This window comes from Podarcis tiliguerta (genome assembly GCF_965153285.1).
Source record: "Podarcis tiliguerta genome assembly, chromosome: W".
NCBI lineage: Eukaryota > Metazoa > Chordata > Lepidosauria > Squamata > Lacertidae > Podarcis > Podarcis tiliguerta.
The window spans coordinates 1,870,437-1,876,600 of NC_139552.1; the positions used below are offsets into that span (position 1 = coordinate 1,870,437).

General features: G+C 44.2%; 1 long non-coding RNA gene across 1 annotated transcript in view; it reads left to right on the top strand.

The window, feature by feature from the left end:
* The window catches only part of LOC310668885, a 504,734-nt gene extending 500,018 nt beyond the window's left edge, over nucleotides 1-4,716 (top strand). Inside the window, exons 2-3 of the long non-coding RNA XR_014506870.1 lie at nucleotides 2,239-2,469; nucleotides 4,621-4,716. This is a non-coding gene — a long non-coding RNA (uncharacterized lncRNA). The remainder of the gene's footprint in view (nucleotides 1-2,238; nucleotides 2,470-4,620) is intronic.
* Nucleotides 4,717-6,164: the final 1,448 nt, after the last annotated feature.

Consider the following 6,164-nt stretch of genomic DNA (forward strand, 5'->3'; position numbering starts at 1 on the left):
CTACATTGCTTTCCCAAGGTGTTTCTCAATTGCTTTCCTTCCTCATACTGCTTGCAGCTTGCAAGTTTCAGCCCAGCAGCAGCTGGCTGCGAATTATTGCATAGACTCTTGAGGGGAGGTCTGCCCTCCCCTCTCCCCATTAAGCTTTGTCCCCAGGGCTCAGTGGTAGGAGGGAGAACAGAGGAAGAAAAAGAACTGGGCTTGGCTTGAGTGGGGGAGGGCGAGGGGTTATGAGAACATATGTGCACCTGGTGCCAAGGGATAAGGCTGCAGAACTGAGCAGAGCACACTTAAGAGCAGGAGGAGCTGAGCCCTGCTCCCGCCACCACCATCAGCAACTCCTAGATGTCCACTTGTTCTTCTCAAGGGAGTCCCAAAAATGACCAAAGGAGACTGGAGCTCTGAGAGCAGCTATGGAGACGGCAGAGTCTGGATGGGAGCTCTTTTATTATTTATTTTCATTTGAAGTGGGATGGAGTGGAGGCTAGATGGATCACTTTGAGGGGGGAAGCAGGTGGAGAGCAGTGGAACGGGATTGGGAACTTCCCCCTTCCCCACTGAAATAATCCAACTGGGCACCCTAGGAATTGGTAGGGCCAACCTGCGCATGAGGCGTTGTGAGGCCATTGGCTCGGGGGGGGGGGGGCAGATCAAGGTCCATAGAGCACCATGCTTGCAGCCATGCCACTATTGTGACCATGGTCATGCCCTTGTGAGGGTTTTGCCAGCACAACCTGCTCCTCTCCAGTCTCCTTTCCTAAAGGAGAAACAGAGGCAGGGCTCAGGGTGTTTCTGCCTCAAGCAAAAACTGTTAGGATATTTCCGTTCCACCTTAAAAGGGAGCAGGATGTTTGTGTCACAGCCTGTGTATTTCCTGTTTCACAGGATGTTTCTGTTGTGTCTTTGCTTTCGTCTCTCTCTCTCTGTGCCGGAACACTGGAGCAGGCAGTCATGTTCTTCTTTGTTCTGACCAACGCTGAATAAACTTGTAAATATGCTCTCCTGCGTGCATCTTTCGCTGTGCATTATCTGCTGATAGAGCGTGCATCGGCTCTGAAATGTGGCAAGCTATTTCTGGAGCTCGTGTCGCTAACTGCTGATACTGCGTGTCTACGGGAGATCGATGGATGTCCGGAGACGACGTGGAGTCAAGGTGGACTTTGTCTCCCTGGCAGTATCCCAACAAAAGCATCCTCAGCTGGTCCTGGCAGTGGACATTAGAAATTGCTTTCGATATGGAAAAGAGTGGAATGAAGGAAAGTGGGGGGAGGGGAGTGTGTTAAAGGAAAATGGATGAGTTTTCCAAACTAAAATTGGGATTGAAGACAGAGCTCTATTGAGTCACAAAAGAGGCTTCTGCCAGCCCAGTGGAATTTTTGGCTCCCCACACCCCAGCGTCTTAAAACACAAGAAGAGCTTGGGGAGTCAATTTTGTGCATAAGGTAGATGTTTGGCATGGTCTGTCCTTGATGTGAAAAGAGGATCCTTTCAATATTTACTTTGGTGAACTACAGCTCCCACAACAACAACTCTGAAGGTGCTGTTAATGCCAAGGTCATAAGTTTGATCCCTGTATAGGCCAACTGCATTATTTCTGCATTGTAGGGGATTGAACTAGATCAGTGGTTCCTAATTAGCTAATTACTGAGGACCCCTTATTTTTCAAAAGCCAAGCCGCAGACCCCCTACTTTTGAAAAAATGTGGTGTGTAAGGTTTTGCAAATGAGAGATTTGCTTTTGAATGGCTTTAGAATTATCAGTAATATTGAAACAACACATGTCATTCACTTGTTCACAGCCATAATGATGAAGCATGAGCAAATAGTCAATGGCAGCACGATTTTGTAGAAGTCCATGATGAAGTTCACTCTGTTCTTTATTCAAAAGGTGAAGAGCTTGTGAAGTAAAATTCAGAGCTTTTGCTGCGGAGCAAGCTAAAGAGTTAATATTCATACTATTCCGTACAGTCAATCCAGGGACTCCTAAGAAAGAAACAGCTAAAGAGATATATTCAGATCTACTGGGAAGAGAGACAGAATCATCACAATCATTAGTCAATTCCACAGAGCGACGATATATAGAGCGGGACAAATGATGCTTTTTGGGTAAAATGATGGACAAACGGCTTAAGCAGCAGGGTGTGCCACGGCTGATGTTTGCTGGAATATAATTGAATGTATAGCCTGGGCACGACCAAAACCAGCCTTCAGGCAGCTCTGTGTATTTATATATATATAGGAAATATTTACATAATTAGAGCAATTAAAATTATCCTTGCCCATTTTCACACAATTGGTTGTTGTGCAATTGACCATACGGGCACAAGTGACATTAAAGGAAGCCACATATGGGGTCAACAAATCAATGGCCAGAGGTGGGCGTTGGCGCACTTGGGTACCCCAGTTATGGTAACCGGAATAACCAAGGGTGCGGAGAGAATCATTTTGGGGTAGGGATGAGTAAAACCAGGTTTCGAGGACTTCCGGGTTGGCGCCTCTGGGAATGGCGCATTTCCTCCGTCTCGGAGGAATCCGCTCCTTGGAAACTAGGGTCTGACCGCCACGGCGAGGCAGAGACCCGCTAGAAACCACGGACGGAAGAAGCCCGTGGACTTGGGATTCAGCAGGTACCTTTTGCGCCTCCCCTACTCGCGGGGAGACCCGGTTTCGGGGCTCCGGAGCGACGTGGGGTGAGTGGCGCGGTACATCGAATCAACCGCTATTTTCAAGGAGTGAAGCCACATTGCTGTTGCCAGAAAGCGCCGACTTTTCCTATGGACATTTGGACTCTAAGTAAATATTCGTAAGTAAACAGAAAATTGGATTACCAAACATTTAAATTTGGCATTTGAACGTGAAGGTCTAAACAGGAAGTCCGCCTTCCGTTTTGTAAAAAGATCAAAGCAAAGACGTCACAAGCTAAAGCCGGGGAAAAGTACTCTGTAAAGTACTAAACTTTCACCATTTAAGAGATATTGAACACCCCCTTGGAAGCAGGGGAAGAGGGGGGAACCTTTTGTGGATGATTTAAACCTGCAGGAGAGTGAAGGAGGCGAGTTAATTTACCATTGTCTCGAGCCTGGGATCGGGCTGTCAAAAAGTTTTAAGATCTGAAAAAAAAAACCAACAGGGAATGGAATATATCCTGATGGACGGTTGAATTGAGATATATACTTTTTTGCATTGCTCTTGTGTTATTTAAAAAGAAGAAAAGCTGAATAGTAATTTTGTTACTGGATTTTGATTTGGAACAACAAAAAATAGAAACTGTTGCCTATAGAGGGAGCCTCTGAAACTTTTGCAACTGTTATAACTGTGAAGTGGAAACTTCCACTAAGAAACAAAGGCTGAGAAATAAGCGACCTTGGAAAGTCTTTGGATAAGAATGGAAAAACAAGAAGCTCTAGTGAACGCGCTTGATAAAATAAATGCTCTGTTGGAGCAACTACATGAAAAGACGGACTTGACGATAAAGAAATTGGACATTTGTGGACAAAGTGTTTCTGACTTGGAACAAAATGTATCTGACTTGGAACAAAAAGTGAGTAATTCTTCAGGAACTGCTTGGGATGTGATGCAGGAACCAACTTTGAAACGGCAAGCTTTGGAGAAGAAGATGGAACAAATTGTTCCTGCTCCTCAAGAAGAAATTCAAGTGGAGGCCCTGGCCCCACTGAATCAAATTGATGGACATAAGTTGAATTATGAGGTGATGGAGTTTGAGAGCCAGAATTGGAGAGACAGTGCTGAATAAGGCAAGATGGGTAGATTTTCTGTTGGAGGGGGGCACTGTGGGAAAGACTGGAAAAGTGGAGCTCTTTAACCTTAAAGGGCCTGTGGAGTATGCCTTGGAACATCTCTTGGATTATAACTTTGAATATGGAGCATGGGCAAACATGCGGAAAGGGGATAAAGGAGCTCTTGAGAAGAAAGCCCTTTGGGACTTAATCTTTGGCACTAAAAGAAACTTGCAGGCAGGGCAGGGAGAAGAGTTAAGAGCCTCGGACACAAGAGCACCAGGTTGATGAACTATATTGAATTGATAGAAAAGACTGACAAAATCCGATACCAGGGAGAAGAGACGGTGGAAGAAGATTGGAAATTTTTAAAAACATTATTTAGTATAATATTGTATAATTAAGGAATGTTGGGAGATGGTGGAATGAATTTATATGACTTTAGTTGAAATATGATAAGGACTTAAGATTTTAGGATTTAAGGGTTTAAGATTTAAGGTTCTTTTTTCTCTCTCTTTATCTGAGTGAAGTATAGATAATTTTTAAGATGTTGATGGGAAGATAAGGTTAAAATGGATTAAGATAATTTAATGATAGTAAGCAGTGAAAGATGGAAAGAATTTGCTGACTTAATTATTAACTAGAATACAAAAAAGGGAGGTGGGAGGAGGTTGAGGAAATAAGTCATTGAAGGATAGAATTGTGAAAAATGGAAGGGTTTTTAAATTTTTTGCTTTTTCTCTAGTGGGGTGGAGGGGTTGTTCTATGTATTTTTTAATTTTTCTTTATTTTTATTTTTCTCTTTTTTATTGTATTTTTTCTGCTCTCTCCTTCTGTAATTATTAAATTTCTAATAAATATCATTAAAAAAAAAGTAAAACCAGGTATCATTTTGCATATCAAAAGGGTCATGGCAAACAGAGATAAGGCAAGAGCCAAGGATTTCACCTATTGATACCTGCTGGGTTAAGCAAAAGGAAAAAACATTGAGGGTTTTTGCAAAAGATTTCCACACATTTATTGGTGTGGAACCACCGCTATTAGGAGCGGAAGCAGAAAGGGGCAAAAACAAAACACTGAAAATGAGCACTATCATGCAATTTATATTAAGGCAGGATATGAGACACAGAAGCAAGTTATCAGGGGTTGCTTCTAGCTGCTTTTCCTTTCTAAACTGTTCAGCTTGAAATGAGAGTGATTTTATTTGGCCCCACGTCACTGGTCCATTACAATTTCCCCGCTTGCGAGTCCTGGGGGGGGGGGGGGCTGGGCGCCGCATCCTGGGCGATCTGGAGTTGACAGTCGAACTGCAGTATCGGATTCTGCAGGGCCTGTTGCCATGCCATGGTAGAGGCGGACGCAGCGTGCGGGAACCCAGCGAGCACCCTGTGGAGTAGAAACTGCAGCATAACCCTTTCCCCAGGTGATCAGTTTTACTGGTTCACTCCATTCGTTGGAGGGTAATATTTTATAACGGACCAGCGGGGCTGGAAGTATCTCTTTTTGCTGGAAATGTTTTTGGAGGCGAGTATAGGGTTGATGATCCTGTATGGAGACATTCAAATGATTGAGAGTAAAGAGAACACTAGCCAACCAGCCTTCCTTTTCTGAAAGTGAGGCTGGGACTCCGGCCTTCTTTTCCCTGTTGAATTAAGGCAGTTTTTAGGGTGCGGTTGGCACGTTCAACAATAGCTTGGCCTTGAGAATTGTAAGGGATGCCAAATAAATGGTGAATATTCCAAGTTTCACAAAACTGAGCAAAGGTTTTTGCACAATACGCTGGGGCATTGTCAGTTTTTAAGGAATGAGGCTTGCCCATGACTGACATGGTACGAACAAGATGATTGCAAACATATTTAACCTGTTCTCCCCTTCGAGGGGTGGCCCAAATAAAGCCAGAAAACGTATCAATGCAGACATGTATGAACTTCCAAGGTGAGAAAGGGGAGAAGTGAGTCACATCCATTTGCCACAACTGATTGGCCTGCAGCCCACGGGGATTGACACCAGGGCTGGGGTGGCCAATCTGACTGGAGCATTGAGGGCATTGTTGGATAATTGCATGAGCCGCTTCCAATGGAATTTGGAATTGGCGGCTAAGAGCTTTTGCATTCTGATGATGGAAAGCATGACTTTCAATGGGGGAGACAGGCAAAGCCCTAAGCAAAGAGTCTGCTTTTGCATTACCATCAGTGAGAAAGCCTGGGAAGGGTTGGTGAGAGCAAATGTGCACCACATTTGGCCCCAGAGAATTTGGGTAAAATTAAGCCTGCGACCTTAGGTGGTAGTGGGCCCGCCAATTGGGTGGGCATGAGCACAATTTCACCAGGTAAAACAGCGTCTTTGGTTTCCTGATTGATTAAATCAATGGTGAAATCAGAGGGTGTATCCTTAGAAAAATTTTCAATAGTGGAGACTAACGGCGGAG